The 16265-nt window shown below is 42.9% G+C and overlaps 1 protein-coding gene across 11 annotated transcripts in view; it reads left to right on the top strand.

Moving 5' to 3' along the window:
• The window catches only part of ATP10D (ATPase phospholipid transporting 10D (putative)), a 120142-nt gene that overhangs the window by 14180 nt on the left and 89697 nt on the right, over positions 1 to 16265 (top strand). For 4 of the 11 annotated variants that reach the window (XM_005309924.4, XM_042850343.2, XM_042850342.2 and 1 more), the window contains exon 1: positions 7049 to 7581. The exons of 2 other annotated variants lie outside the window; for them this stretch is intronic. The gene's annotated coding sequence lies outside the window, so the exon portion shown is untranslated. Of the gene's footprint in view, positions 1 to 7048; positions 7582 to 16265 lie in introns of those variants that run through there. 5 more of the 11 variants (XM_065598087.1, XM_005309922.4, XM_065598091.1 and 2 more) reach the window with 3 other exon arrangements.

The raw sequence follows: 16265 nt of genomic DNA, 5'->3' as shown, positions 1-16265 counted from the left end.
CTACCTCATAATAGAGTCTCATCACAGAAGTGCTCTGTTTCCTTTCTTTTTGTCCACAATATCTTAGTTCTTGCATGCATTCTCAAATCCTCACCATCTCTCATCTGAGCATTAGCTATGGTGAAGAAGCCTCTAAAAATTGATGTTCTTGGGTAATGAGTTAGACTTCAAGACTTCTAAATTATACTAATGCACTATAGTTGTGGCAGGACAAAAGATATAATTCTCAGCACTCTCACCAATAAAATAACCAACAAAGCAGGCAGTTGATGTTCATGAATAATATGCATACACAAGGAATACATTTCAGGGTAAAAAGGAGGCCTGATCCACTCCAGAAAAATTTAATTAAAACAAAATCTAGCCACGTGTACTTACTAAGCAGTTCAAAATACTGTATTCATGTTGAGCAGAGCATTGACTTTAGGGAAGCAGTTTTAAGGAGACCTGTGTTAAAAGGTTCCAGATTACTTTCTGCTAGCATCAGAAGTGTGTGTGTGGGGGGGCAAGTGGGGCAATTTGCCCCGGGCCCCACAGGGGCCCCCACGAGAGTTTTTCGGGTCCCCTGGAGCGGGGTCCTTCACTCGCTCCGGGGCCCCCAGAAAACTCTCACGGGGCCCACGCCCCCGGAGCTTCTTCCGCTCTGGGTCTTCGGCGGCAATTCGGCAGCGGGGGGTCCTTCCGCTCCGGGACCCGCCGCCGAAGTGCCCCAAAGACCCGCGGCGGGGGGTCCTTCCGCCCCGGGACCCGCCGCCGAAGTGCCAGGTCTTCGACGGCGGGGGCCCCCTGCTGCCGAAGACCCCAGGCCCCCTGAATCCTCTGGGTGGCCCTGGCTAGCATCCAACTTTTAGTGTAGACTTGATTAAACATGATAGAGTACACTAGAACTGACATTTTCAATAATGAACTATAGCTAACTGACTCGTAGAACAAATTCTGCTTTTAGTTACACCAGTGCAACTCCAATTGATTTCACCAGTATAAGTGAGAGCAGAATTTCGCTATTTTCTACTGTTGAACAGCATCAGATACATAAACATTAAAAGAGAAAAACTGTGTACTTGTTTGTAATGACACGAATAACTCACTTGTAACTTGATAACTCATGAGTAATGTGATCATTTCAGACTCATGCCAATAAAATCATTCTGTATTCAGTCACATCATGCCACACTGTAGCCTATGAATCTTGTATTTGTAGCTCCAAGAAAACTTTGTCATTTTAGTTGAAGCCATTATGTACCCAACTGAAAGAGTGTGAAGTTAATCACAGGATTACTTTTGATTTATTTGCATGTACAAGGTCCAAGGAAACAACACCAAGGAAAGATTCAGCTACCAACTCCATGGGTGCAGAATGATAGTGGAATGTGCTTTCTGTAGATTGAAGGGAGCTGGCAATATTTATTCACAAGACTGGATCTCAGTGAGAAAAATATCCCAATGGTTATAGCTGCCAGTTATGTCCTTCATAATTAAGGCTACGATTATGTGCTGCCTGAGAAGCCCCATTATGTCCGGGTGCATTGCGCTCTCCTTTTTCCTGTTGGAACTCCTGCCATATTCACCTTCCAGGCTCTCTGTTCATGGTCTGATGCAGCAGTGGCTTGCAGGATTTCACAGAACATATCCTCCCTAATCTGGTGTTCTGCGGTTGAGGAGGGGGCACCCCTCAAGTCCTCAGCAGCAGCAGCTACAGATAAAACAGACAGCTGTATTAGTGGATTTACAGTCACAACAGAAAGGGAAAGATATGTTGCAGAACTCCCTTCCCTATTAATAAGACATGCTTATTGACACTTTATCTTTGGAGCGCCTCAGCACAGCACGGCTCTCCAGCTCCAGCCATGGTAAGTATGGCCTGGCAGGGCAAGGGTGGAGGCAATGACAAGGGAAATCTTCAGTTACATGAAACAACAACATTTCAGACTCTATTTCCATATGTATGAGTATAGGTCAGTGGCACTGAGTAACTGAAAGCTCACTTTCTGACAGAGCTGGCAATAGAACCGAAGTCTCTCCAATGCTTGGCTGCGCTGCCTGTAACCATTACACTACACCACACTCCTCTTTAGGGCCAAGCATAGAATAGAATCCAGGATTCTCAGCATTCCTCAGCTGTGTCAAAAATAGATGTGTAAACCACTGACAAAGTGTGAGGATATTATAGAGGATAATAACCTACTATGGCACCCATTTACTCCTTTAGCTCAATTTATACTGTTCCACCAATGTTGATGACTAATACAGGGGGTCAATAAGGTTCCATGAGATATAATTTGTTTTTTCCCTTTGCTTTTTAAAAAGCCTTGGTAATTATATACAAAAGATATGTGAGAAGAATATTAAGGTTACAAAGTCAAGCAATCAAAATTTAGAAAATACGAGAATTCAGGTTGTGCATGCAACCTTAATTCAGCTCCCTTGTGCATATGCACTATTCTGCAGTCTTTAATTACACTGCTCTACAGCCAAAATGCTTCTGAAATAAATGTAGTCAAACTTTACTAATTCTGGGTCACTGAGAACGAAAATGATGCTTAAAATTGTTGATTGGCTCTAGTTTTCAAGATATGCTATTGGGATAGTCTACTACTGACTATCTACACAAGTCTCATCTTTCTGTGACAGTTTCTCATCTGTGAAATGAGCTGCAACATTTCAACAGCTAGTGGACCAAGTCCTATAGCCCATAATAGTTATGCCATTGCCTACCTCGACAAAGTCCTGATCTAAAGCCACAGCTGGGAGGACCACCTGAAGCAAGCAGCTGCTCCACTCTGGTCCCTTGAAGAGGGTGCAATAACTGCAAGCCCCACAGAATTCCACATAAGCAAAGACAAGACAATTCACCTAAGTTATACCTTGGGGAAAAGCAAGGTACAATCTCTTGTGGACAAGATCCAGGCCTTAACAACTGGAATTCTCATCTATTGCTGTCCCCTTCACCGGACTGCTCAAAGACAGCAGCCTGAAAAAAACATTTTCCCCCCATTCTTTTTGTCCTTTAATAGTGTTACATGGGATCCTGTGGGTGAGAGTGAATGGGTTCTAAAAGAAAGTGAAGAGCTTGTACGTTTCAGCAGCTGTGATGACAGCATAAAGATATGTGTGTTAACAAAGTGTATTTGGGCACTGCTGAAAGAGGGCAGAGATAAGTTTCATGGGCAACCTTAACTGTGCATTTTTCCCAGTTTTCAGAAGTTTGAGTTTTGCTCAAGTCAACATTCTGCAAGTGGATGACGTATCACCAAGTATCTTTAATTCTGCATTAACGTCACTTGGTGCAATTAAATATAAATTTGCATGAAAACTGTAATATTACTTAGCAGATGAGTTTTTAAGGCATCCGTAGAATCAGGAATGCAAGATAATATAGGAAATATAAGCTGTAAGAGTGAAATTCAGGCTTCCCTATTAAAGCCTAATTACTTGGTCTTAATGTAGGGAACTAAGCTCAGTTAGGATGGGCAGGTTATTAGGCTGCTGAGTAAGAGATTAAAGTCCAGGGCCTCCTTGGTAGCATTCTCGGAAATGCTTCCAGTTCCACATGCAGGGCCAGTTCACCAGGGAGAACTGCAGGTTTTCAATATGTATGTTGGATGAGACAATGGTGTAAGGAGGAGGGGTTTAGGTGTATTAGGAAGTGGGGAACCTTTTGGGAAAGGAGGAACCATACAGGAAGGATGGGCTCCACCTAAACCAAAATGGAACCAGGTTGCTGACATGTATAATTAAAAAGGTTGTAGAGGAGTTTTTAACTAAGGCTGGGGGAAAGCCCACAGGTACAGAGGAGCACACATTCGGACAGAGACATCCCTAGGATGTCTATTAATGGGGATTCTCTATATCCTAGAAAAGAGGAGAGGATAGAAGTTGATAAAGTAAAGGTAGGAACTGAAGAAAAACAGTCAAATGAAAAAGAGTCCCATTCAATTACATCCCCTAACAGTAGACAGCTAAAAAGTGACAAATTTTATAAGTGTATACATATGCTATAAGTCTAAATACTAAGATGGGTGAACTAGAATACATGGTTTTAAATTAGGATATTGATATAATAGGCATCACAGGAACCCTATCTCAAAAAAGATATAGAAGTGGAAAAGGTACAGAGAAAGGCAATAAAAACAAGTAAGGGTATGGAACAACTTCCATGTGAGGAGAGATTAAAAAGACTGGGACTGTTCATCTTGGAAAAAAGATGACTAAGGGGGGGATATGATTGAGGTCTATAAAATCACAAATGGTGTAGAGAAAGTGAATAGGGAAGTGTTATTTACTCCTTCACATAACACAATAACCAGGGGCCATCCAATTTATTTAATAGGCAGCAGGTTTAAAACAAACATATGGGGGTACTTCTTCACACAATACACAGTCAACCTGTGGAACTCGTTGCCAGGGGATGTTGTGAAGGCCAAAATTATAAGTGGGTTCAAAAAAGAATAAGGCTATGTCTACCTTACAACAGCGTGGCTGTGCTGCTGCAGCCGCACTGTTGTAGGGTGCACAGTGTAGCTGCTCTTTGTCGCTGGGAGAGACCCCAACAAGGGGCGGTAACTTCATTGACTGGAGAGTGGCCCCTGCTGACGAAGCACTGTCAACACCGGCGCTTTTCATCGTTACAACTTTTGTTATTCAGGGGGATTTTTTTTCACACCCCCTGAGCAACAAAAGTTTTAATGATGAAAGTGCCAGTGTAGACAAAAAGTCCATCAATGGCTATTAGCCAAGATGGTCAGGGAGGCAACTCCATTCTCTGGGTGTCCTTAGTCTCTGACTGCCAGAAGCTGGGAGTGGACGACAGGGGATGGATAAGGAAATAGAGAGTATGCTTATAAAATTCGTGGATAACTCCAAGATGGGAGGGTTTGTAACACTTTGGAGGACAGGATTAGAATTCAAAACTACCTTAATAAATTGGAGAACATAAGAATGGACATATTCAGTCAGACTGGTCCATCTGGCCCAGTATTCTGTCTTCCAACATAGCCAATGCCAGGATACTGGGCTAGATGAACTACTGATCTGACCCAGTCAGGGCTGGCGCTTCCATTTAGGCAACAGGATTTGGGGGACGGCAATTCTGCGGCGGGAGGTCCTTCCACGCTCCGGGTCTTTGGCAGCAATTCTGTGGCGGGTCCTTCACTCGCTCTGGGACCCGCCACCGAAGTGCCCTGAAGACCGGAGCGTGGAAGGACCCCCCACCTAGGGCGGCAAAAACCCTTGCGCCGCTCCGGGACCCAGTATAGTTGTTCTTATGTTCTTAGCCCCTCCATGGCCATTATTCCAGTCTATAGGATGAATATGTCACTGCAACTTCCATGGTATTTAATGCAGAATGTATTGTATGTCACTAAATATTTATGAGCGAGACAAGAACTCCATGTAGCTCGGAAGCTTGTTTCTGTCTTTTCCACCAACAAAAATTGGTCTGATAAAAGATATTACCTCACCCACCTTGTCTCTCTCTCATATCCTGGGACCAACATGTCTACAATAACACTGCAAACTAAATATTTATGTTGTGGGTCAAACCTCCGGCATATAGGCATGCATGTGTAGGGAGAACACATCTTGAGGTGCTGCTAGATACAGATGTCAGTTTTTTATTATGATTTAAATTGTGATATTGGGGTTGTGCCTGAGGGCCCCAGTCAAGATTGGGACCCCATTATACTAGGCTCTGTACATCCCAAAGAAGTTTTCTAGGAGTCATCCCCCCGCCCCCCAGATGGCATCAGAGTATGAATTTCTCCTCAGTTCCTTGTAAATGGACACAGTCTGAGATGTGATTTACTTGAGAAGAATATTTTTGTGTGTGTGTTTTGGGGGGAGTGACTGTGCAGGAGATAAGAATACAACAGTTGTGTTTGGACTCCCTAACAAGTGTTTGAACAGGATTTATTGGTTCATTCAGGTACCTGTTATTCAACTCTAAACAAATGATTTGATAACTTGGGCAGTTTCTCCACAGCCAGAGGCATACTCCAAGCAAAATAAAAAGGGCATTGTGTGATTGCGTTGATAAGGTGATTAGACTGAAGGTTCGGTAGGGTCAAGCTGTCTCAAATGTCAGCCTGACCTGGCAAATGATCAAGTTTGTCAATCTCCCTTGCAAGAATGAAGAAATATTAACCTCCATCATAGCAGTACCCCCAACATTGCTTCCATCTGCTAAGAGAAACCCTTAAAGGTGATCTGTGCTTTATATATACAGCAATATAGAGAGAAGGCCTGAAAGATTTATGTAACACTTACACATAATGAGCACTTGGAAGAAAGGAGGCCTTTATTAAAGAGCAACTGCCTCTCTCCCTTTAACTAAAATGTGAGAGCTCACAATACGAGGACTTGACTATGCAGACATTTTGCACAGTTTCTCTTTATTACTTGCCCCATTTTAGCTCCCAGGGTGGTAATGATATTAGACAGTCTAATCTGCATATTAACTACCAGCTGAAGTTGGCATTCTAAACACTGCCTCAGATTAGCCATGATCTGGGTTAAATGACAAGGTGTTAAAATGCCAGTCAGCAATTACTTTCTCACTAATTGCACTGTTTGCCAAGATGCAGACTGCTGTGTGTTTTGTAACCAGTGTTTCCTCATAGACTGCTGTTGGATCAAACAAGATGTGTCTAGTCTCTCATATCCCAATCAGTGTGTGTGTGTGTATTTTACCCCTCAAACTTCTATTTAAATAATACAAAAAAAAAAGAAAGGAAAACACCACTGCTTTCGCCAGTCCTACAGCTACTCACAGTAACTTCTTTTATATGTTCATTATTTTATGTCCATTTCTAGGGTTGCGGTTTCAAAATGGATGAAATGTTTACATAAGGTGAAATTCAAATAGTCATAAGTGAAGTTTTTAATATCTCATTCAAACACACACATTACAAGAGCAATTTAAATACTGCCCTAAGTGAATTCCCAAAATAAGGAAGCCTCTTCCTCCAGATGAACGTGAGTCGGCAGGTCTACAGCTTTTAAACCTCTGCAACTTTGTTAAAACAAGTTGTGAACACAAGTCCTCCAAGAAATCTTGTACCTTAAATGAGCACACATGCCATTTCTCCCCCTCAAGCCGTACAGACCAGGAGGATAAGGGCAGAATGGAACAGCAGAGGAAAAGAGAAGAGGATAGAACAAGAAAAGGGAGCAGATAAGAAGCAAAGAGCAGAAGACAGCAAAGGTAAAACTAGGGAGAAGCCAGATCTGGAGAAAGAACAGTGAACATAACAGCACAGAAGGACTGTGGTGCTCCCAACAGCTGGAGTTAGGGAGAGCCACTCAAGAGGTGCTTGGAGGAGACGTCAGAGGGGGCGAGGTCGGGCTGTGATTCGCTGCTCCCTGCAGCCCCCGAAGGAAGGAGGACGGCCCAGCTGAGCCTCGGGAAGGAGGGAGCTGGTGCTGGTGCTGAGTGAGGTGTGGGGCTCAGGGGCGCTGGATTCGGCTGTGGAAATGGCTGGGACAGAAGCGCCATCCGCGTGACCGGGACACGCTGCGCGGCCGTGTCTCCACCGGGGCTTGGGGGCTCGTGGCCGTGACGCTGTGATGTGCATAGCGGGACTGGTAAGTGTGAAACCCTTTCTGCTAACTCTTTCCTTCTACTCCCCCCTTCCTTTGTGCTGCGTAGCGCAGGTTCCTGCTAAAGCTTGTGGTGGCTTGTCCGAGGAGCAGCGTGATAATCCCTCAGGAGTGCCCCATAGGTTAATTCAGGCCATTCGTCTTGCATGCTTTTCTTTTAACTACCCCCGGATTATGTTTATTTGTGCCCCATAGGGATTAATGCATTATCTCAATTTTCTGAATCCAGCCAGCCCTACATCTTCTGTAGGAAGGTTACACTAGGCCCCGGGGGAGGGGGATGGGGGCGGTGGTGGAAGAGTAGCATGAAATACAGTCAGACTCTGGGTATATTTTGTGGCTGAATTATTTTTTTTCTCATTGCTGTTAGTGGGGGGTTTGCAAAAGTGCCAGTGATAAGGTATATAAAAGCAAAAGCTAGATTTGGTGTTTGGGTGGAACTGCTTTATAATGATGAAGATAAAGGAGAACCTGTATATTAATTCTGAGAGACAATTGCTGGTTTGCCTGTTGGCTGTCGTAAGGTCTTGCAGTAGGCCCTGTACAGTATACACATTTCGTACCAGATCTCTTTTGTAGTGGGCTTGGCCAACTGCTAATACATTATTAAACATGCCAGAACTGAGGGCACAGTCTGATTGAAGATCCTAGTCTGTGGTATTATGGTCTAATCACAAATAATTTAGTAGCTGCACTGGCTCCTTTCCTATCTCTTAATGCCCCTAAATGTGGGGAAGGAAGCAGAGAAAATAATAGCTAGGAAAGTGTGCGGTTATTGTTGATTTCAGTCTGTACACAATTAATAAAATACTGTGTACCTTCAGACTAGGAAACCTTCAGTCTCTGCTGCTGTAGCTTAAGCTATGGCAACTCCCATCTTTTCATGTGCTGTAATATATATACTGCTTACTGTATTTTTCACTCAATACATCTGATGAAGTGGGTTTTAGCCTTTGAAAGCTTATCCCCAAATAAATTTGTTAGTCTCTAAGGTGCCACAAGGACTCCTCGTTAATGCCCAATGTGCGAGACCTTTGAAGGATCGGACTCAAACTGCCTTAACAGTTCCATGGAAAAATTGATGATTAGAAAAACAAATATTTTCTAGTCAAGTTTGTCAGAATGTGATAAAGAACAAACTAGAAAAGTTTGCCAGTATAGAAATAGGTACAGTCCTGTAAATCTTCTGCAAATGGGAATACAGCATGTGCAGTTCTTTCAATTAAATCTGAACTTTTTATTCAGATAAAGTTTTAACTGAGTAGAGGGAAATGGTGGACGAGGTAATATCTTTTATTGGGACTAAGAGTGTCACAGCTAAATACAAGAGTATTGTACCTTTTCCAGACTTGTAGAAGAGCTCTGTGTAGATCAAAAGCTTGTCTCTCACTAATAGAAGTAGGCCCAATAAAAGATATTACCCCACCCATTGCCTCTCTAATATCCTGGGACCGACTGGGCTACAACACCCCTGCATAAATAGTGGGTTTCAGTGGAGTGTTAATCATTCTGTAAGAAGAGATGCTACAGTGCAGCATATTTGACCTTTGAATTTCAGTATTAAACTCAGATGCATTGATTGTAACATAAGAGAAGTCCTGTTTTTACTAATTCAGTAGCTTTCTTTTGCTTTGAAAGCATGTGATCTGTAGTGCTGTTGTTTAGCATTATCGTCTCCATGTTCCTCTCTTCACTAATAATACAAGGGATTATGTGAAAATGTCAGACAATGGAAAACTTAAAGTGAAACTTAATTGTATTATTTTAGGGGCTGCTTCACAGCAGACCTTTCCCTTTTATGTAAATATAGTCCGTTGAGCTCTTCAGGAAGGCAGAAATTGTGTAACTAAAATCTTAATCTAGAAAGTGAAAGTCTGTATTGGGTTTTTTTTTTATCATTATTTATCACAGACATTGGAGAGAGGGACTGAGTTTTTTTCAAATTTTGTAATAATTAAGGATTTAGTCCCTGCAACTTGTAGCAAGCAGACCGACCTGGGCTCACACAGATTCCTATTGAAATCCATGGGGCTTCATGTGGTCACAGAGCTGTACCTACATAAAATAAGTTGCAGAATTGGGGCCTTCATCTAAAATTGATAACAAAAAGTTGCTTAAAATTGCACAGAAGTAACAGTTCCTAAAGGGGAAACTGTTGAGCTGCAGTTGTGGATATTGAACAGTAGGATTTATTTTAATACTATTAATACTTTTGTCCAAGGTACTTCTATATAGTATCTGAGCACCTCAGAATCTTTAATGTATTTATCCTTGGATCACCCCTGTGAAGTAGGGAAGGGCTATTATCCCCACTTTACAGATAGGGAACTGAGGCACAGAGACACTCAGCGTATGCCCACACTACAGTGCCACAGCTATGGCATTTAGCTGTTCCAATATAGTATCTATAGTGTAGAGACTTGCTACAGCGATGGAAGGGGGTTTTCACACCTCTGAGTGACATAGCTAGGTTGACCTAAGTTTTAGGTGCAGACCAGGCCTAAGTGACTTGCCCAAGGTGTCACAGGAAGTCTGTAGCAGAGCAGGGATTTGAATCCAGGTCTCTCAAATTCTAGGCTATCCTAACCACTGGGTCATCCTTCAAACTATTGTCATTATCTAATAATGGATCCTCACAACTGACCTGTGAGGAAGGTATTATTTACAGGAGGAAAATCTGAAATAGAGAGAGAGAGATGGAAGCTAAAATTTTCAAAAATGGTCACTGATTGTGGATGCTGCAGTTGGGAGGTGTAGGTGCGCAACATCTCTGAAAGGGTATGTCCACTCTAAGACCTCTTTTTCTAATGAAGACAAGGCCAAAATCTCTAGGGAAGCACCAAAAACCTTGACCTTAGTGACTAATTCAAGGTCACAGCGTAAGTCAGTGGAAGGGTCAGGGTTAGAACCTGGCAGTGGTTTGGTCTCTGTCTTGTGTTCAGGCCACTATATCATACAGTTTCATTTTTTAGCAATATGAGAAACTAAAATAAAAACTAACCGTGTGTGGTTGAGCTTTAGGATATTTTAGGTAGTGACCCTACTGAACTTGTTTCAGAGTCTGAAACTGTTCTCGCTCAACAGGCGTGCTTTACAGTGTTGCAGCACCTTTTGTAGTGGTTAAAGTGGATTCACAGGTTATTCCTGTCAAGAATATCTTGGAGCAATGGACAAGTGTGTATTATTACAGACATATGTACTGATTGTCTCTCATCTGGTAGGCACTTCAGCTTTGTCATTGATTCATTGCAGAATTGGACAATTAAATTTCACTTTTATCTTTAATTCCATTGTACAGTGTATTGTTTTGGGGACCATCTGTGTCATGGCAGCAAAAATTCCCTTTACAGTAATAAAACGACTTCTCTGGATGTTGCTATGCTACTTAAAAAACAAAGACACACATACATACCTGGGCCAAATTCTGCTCTCACATTATAACTTAGGGAAACCCCAAAATATAGTAGGTGCCTCACAGTATAGGAAGAAAAGATCGTTCCTGCCTCTAGGAGCTTACAACCTAAATGTTGGTGTACACTTAAAATTTAGGCTGATAGAGCTATGGTGCTGAGAGATGTGAAAAATCCACATCCCAGAGCATCGTAGCTATGCCAGCCTAATCCCCTGTGTAAACACAGCTAGTTTGATGGAATAATGCTTCTATCAACCTAGCTATGGTTTCTCAGGGAGGTACTGTTCCTACAGTGACAGGAAAAAAAACCTTTTGTTGCTGTAGACTATCTACATTATGGGGTTATGCCAGCATAGCTACAGTGCTGTAGGTGTGCTACTATAGACCCCAGAGTGCAGATATAGCTGCAGACTTCTAAGAACAATGGCTAAGGCAGGGGTCTCAAACACGCGGAGTTATTTCCTGCAGCTGCCAAGCTCCCCTCACCCCCTGCCCCCTCCCAGCGCGCCACAGCCCCGCTACTTTGCTTACCGCCAGGCACTTCCCACTGCCAAACAGCTGTTTGGCAGCGCTTAGCACTTCCCAGGGGGGAGGAGCGGGGAGCGGCACGCTCAGCGGAAGAGGCAGAGAAGAGGTGGGGCAGGGGCCGGGATTTGGGGAAGGGGTTGGAATAGGGGCAGGGAGGGTGCGGAGTTGGGGTGGGGATTTTGGAGAAGGGGTTGGAATGGGGGTGGGGAAGGAGTGGGAAGAAGTGGGGCAGGGGTGGGGCCTCATGGAAGGGGTGGAGTGAGGTCGGGGGCAGGAGTGGTGGGTTTTGTACCTTCATATGAAAAGGTGTCAGTGATGCAGCCCGCGGGCCAATGTACTAGTCCTCATGTGGCCCTCGTGGTGATTTGAGTTTGAGATCCCTGGGCTAAGGGGAGTAGGTGGTTGTTTCTGCTAAACTGAAAGCAGTGAGATAATTAGTGTTGACCGTTAAGTTACCTTTAGCTTTGGCGTTAACATCCCTTTTAAATGAATGGGTACTTCACACCTCTCTTAGGGTTATTGTTCCAGTGTGTTGTGGGGAGGAACAACACTACACTAGTTCACATTTAGGGCTTGTCTACACTGGCACTTTACAGCGCTGCAACTTTTTCACTCAGGGGTGTGAAAAAACACATCCCTGAGTGCTGCAAGTTTCAGCGCTGTAAAGTGCCAGTGTAGACAGTGCACCAGTTTTGGGAGCTATTCCCCTCATGTAGGTGGGTTTTTTTTAATAGTGCTGGGAGAGCTCTCTTTTTCTCTTTCTAAGAAGTCCTGAAGGGATTTTTTCCCTGCTTGTTTTTTGCATTAGAATTTCAGGTCTTGCCTGTGTAGCTTGTTTCAGTTGTGAGTACTAGTTTTGCTATCATTGTACTAAGCGCAGTTCTGCCAGTACAGTTGTGGCCACACTAGGAGTACTTTGTTGGTGTAGTATGCTGGTATTTCTATACCAGTAAAACACTTCTAGTGTAGACATGGCCCTAAATAGATAGAAACACTTGGGAGAATAGATGGAGAATAGAATAGGCCATTGTATGTTGGCCAAGGTTTACATTTCATTTATGAGAGGCTGGGAGGAGGAACAAAGAGAGGGGGCAGGATGAAAAAAGTGGGGTCTTATGGTCAAGGATTCTGGAAAAGGGTTTTGAACCTGAAACTCCATGGCATTCACATATCCCCATTCTGAATGTGATGAGCTTGAGACTGAAATGCAAAATTCAGAACTGAGTTTTGAACCCTCAAAATCTGAGGGCATTTAGATTTGGCCTATTATAAGTACAGGGAAATTGTGGTTTGGATCCTAATATCCTTATCCAATTTTGGAGCCATATCTAGTTTTACTTAAAGGTATTACTCCCACTCCCTGAGACATTATCAGCATTATCCCAACCATGTGGGATTTTATTTACAGTTTAAATTGCCTTCTAATTGTCCATGTGCGAGCTCCCCAGCACTTCCTGGTTCCTAACAGCTGCAGAAGGCACCTGCTGATTGCTGTGTTGGGCAGGGGCTTCTGTCTGTATTTGAATTACTTAGAAACCAGAGGCGGTCTTATGCAGGTTGAGGGGTATTAAGGGTTCCAGAAGAGGATGGGAAATATGAGAAAGGGATTTCCAGGGAAGGCAGCTTGTGAAATGGAGCAGAGCATCTTTCTACGATAGGGGGCAACTTGTAAGCTGTAGAGGCTTCTTTAAACCCATTCACTCTCAACGTTGGGGAGCTATTAATGGGATAGAGCCAACATGAAGGCAGCAGTGCTGCTGAGGAAGGGTGTGCAGAGAGACGCTACAGTTAAAAAATCTTCATGTTCCACGGGGAAAACTTTTCTGTTGCTGTTAGATCCTACTGCTTTTCAGGTGTCATTTTGCATGGGGTTGGAGTGAGCTGAGTGTGGATTCTTGTCACTTTATTTGTTCAGATCCCACTTCTGTGCCTTTGACTCTGAATGTACAGTAAACTCTGATTGTATTGTACTCTAACCCACTGTCAAGCTTTCCACATGTTCCCTGTACTAACTCAGGCTTGTAGGTAGCATTGAAGGGTCAGATACTGGCATGGCTGTGCAACTTTCATAGTTATTTTCACCTGTGTGCTATTCTGATCTGGTAGTGTTTTACATAGGTATAAATTACTAAACAAGTTACAAGGCAATGGAGGAGCAGGGTCTGAGAATTGAAAGCAGCCAAACCTTTCTTTTAGTTGGTGGAGTTCAGATGTCTACAGGCTATTTTGTATGCCTTCAGGCCATTTAACTGCAGAGGTGGCTTCTGTTGTTTGTAACACAAGCGTCTCAGAAAAAACGTTGATCCTATTTTAGATGTGAGAATTTAAATTCTGATTTATAAAAGGCACCTCCATTAAAGATGGCTCCATGCAGATTTGATTCGGGTTTGCAAAGACTTTTGTTAGTGCCTTTTGCAGTTTCTTGTTACAGAGAAAACAATAACAAATGCCTTCCCAAGAGAGAGGATTATTATTATTTGCTTTCCACAATATAAATTGATCCTTAGGCCTGTGGGTGTTCATTACTTCTCTAAACCTCTAGATGTTTAATAACTCTTGGTTGTCAAAACAGATTAGGAGGCTAAAACAAAGCCTTGTGTACATTTAGTCTGTGTAGTTTTGACACTGAAATCCAAGGGCTATTATTTATGTACTGCCACAGGTATTTGTGGGCCTGTGCAGTGGGTAAAATTGGCCAACTAACAGAGGCCCGTATGAGTCACATGCAGCTGCGACTTCTGTGGGTGAATCAGATCCTTCCTGTGGAAGGCGGTATTAGCTGCTTCAGAACCAACATCTGTCACCCTTGTACCTCTGTGCTTACAGAGCTCCCTAAGAGGCTGAAAACCCATGAATAGGAGCTGATGGAAAGTGGGCCTGGTGAGAATATGCACTGTCTATCTTTCCCTTGATTGGCCCCTGCAGAGATCTTCCAGGAAAGTTAATGTAGCTGTTCAGTATCCATTGGAGACCCACTGTCAGGAGCTGGCTACTGGGAGCAAAGACCTGGTGCAGAAGCAGAGGGCCTTCCATTGATACCTGTAGGTCAGAGTCTAGACATGTGGAGGTACAGTATAAAATTATACCAAACCAGAACACATGCATACAGTTGGAAAGCTTTATGGAACAGGAATGGGTGTGTGTATATATATGTGTGTGTGTGAGTGAGTGAGCTCATGTAGCTAACAATGCTTTGGAGATCAGTACAAGTGAAAATGATGACCTGAAAGGAGGCATACTGTCAGGAGAGGATGGAAGGAGGCAAAGGGAGCAGTCAAGAAAAAAGTGAGGGTGGTATACAGGGAAATTTAAATGGTGTGTGAGTGTAGTAGCACAATATATAGTGATGTACAGCTTCAAAGCACTATAGCTATTAACTAATTAATCCATACAACGTCACTGTGAGACAGGTAATCATTTTACAGAGGAAAAGCTGATGCAGAAAGGTTAAGTGACTTGCCCAAGGCTACACAGCAAGTCAATAACAAGGTGGTAATTAGAACTCAGCAGTTCCAGGAATCCAGTCCTATGTTCAATCTGCTAGACCCCGTTGACTCTAGGGGGATGAGGGAAGAGTAGGAGCGAAGCCTTGCGAGTGAGGATGAGAAGCTCAAAACTTGGAGGTTGAAGGAGTTTGCAAAGGAGCAGGGAATGCAAGTGATGGGAGAAGAAAAGTGACATTATTTTGACAGTACCATGTAGTGTAAACTTCAGTGCTTGTCTCCACTATGGTTTTACAACAGGATAGCTAATGTACATTAGTTATCCTGTTGCAAAAATGCATCTTTTCTTGGCAGTGAAGACATAGCCTCAGTGACTCTGTGAATCCCGTTATTTAATGATTGCAGATGTATCACAGAGACCAGAATCTGCTCCACAGGATATTGTTTCAGTTGTCAAACCTAAAATTTGACCTTTAGCTTCTTTTCTTTTCTGTTTGCAAAGTCCTTTTTTTAAATGAGACTTTTAAAAATGGTGCAAGTGACCATGTCCGAGTAAGGCTCCAACTGCAGGTCATTTTTGAATAGCTATGAAACAAAGGGGGGGAATGGGGCTTGTACCTTTTTTGGATTCTTTAGGATGATCAAAAAAGATGTGGAAAAAGAAGCTTTAAAAATAACCTGCTTATTTTTTACATTGCAATTTCCTGTCCCGTGTAGGCCAGAGAGCTTGTATGAAAAATGATATGACCGGATAAAGAGTCAAAGTAGAACTGTTTAAAAGCAAAAAAGGATTTTTAAAGCTTTGGTTTTTGTTAAATCTTCAGCATCTTCACCTCTTCAAATACTATGTTAAAAGTTAACAGTAAACGTACCTTATATTTTCCAGTATGCAGGGAAGCCCAGACTTTACATTCCTGATTTTTATAAGGTTAAAACTCAAGCAGGAAAAAAAATGTTTATTTCTAAATTTAAACAAACAAACAAAAAAACCCCTTCCAGGCTTTTAAAGAGCAGCACAATCCCAATTTAGAAAAAAATCTTTAAATGAATCAAGGAAAAGCAAGCCAAAGGGGTAATAAGCCTATGTGGGTATTTCTACACTCCAATTAAACCCTTGCGGCTGGCCCACAAGAACTGACTTGGTCTCATGGGGCTTGGACTATTGGGCTGTTTAATTGCAGTATAGATGTTCGGGCTGGAACCTGGCCTCTGGGACTCTGTGAGGGAGGAGAGTCCTAGAGCCTGAACTACAGCCTGAACCTTTACACCACAATTAAACAAGCCCA

Source organism: Chrysemys picta, chromosome 5 (assembly GCF_011386835.1).
Source record: "Chrysemys picta bellii isolate R12L10 chromosome 5, ASM1138683v2, whole genome shotgun sequence".
Lineage (NCBI taxonomy): Eukaryota > Metazoa > Chordata > Testudines > Emydidae > Chrysemys > Chrysemys picta.
Note: the sequence above shows the minus strand (reverse complement) of the source record. Positions and strands in the feature narration are given on the sequence as shown.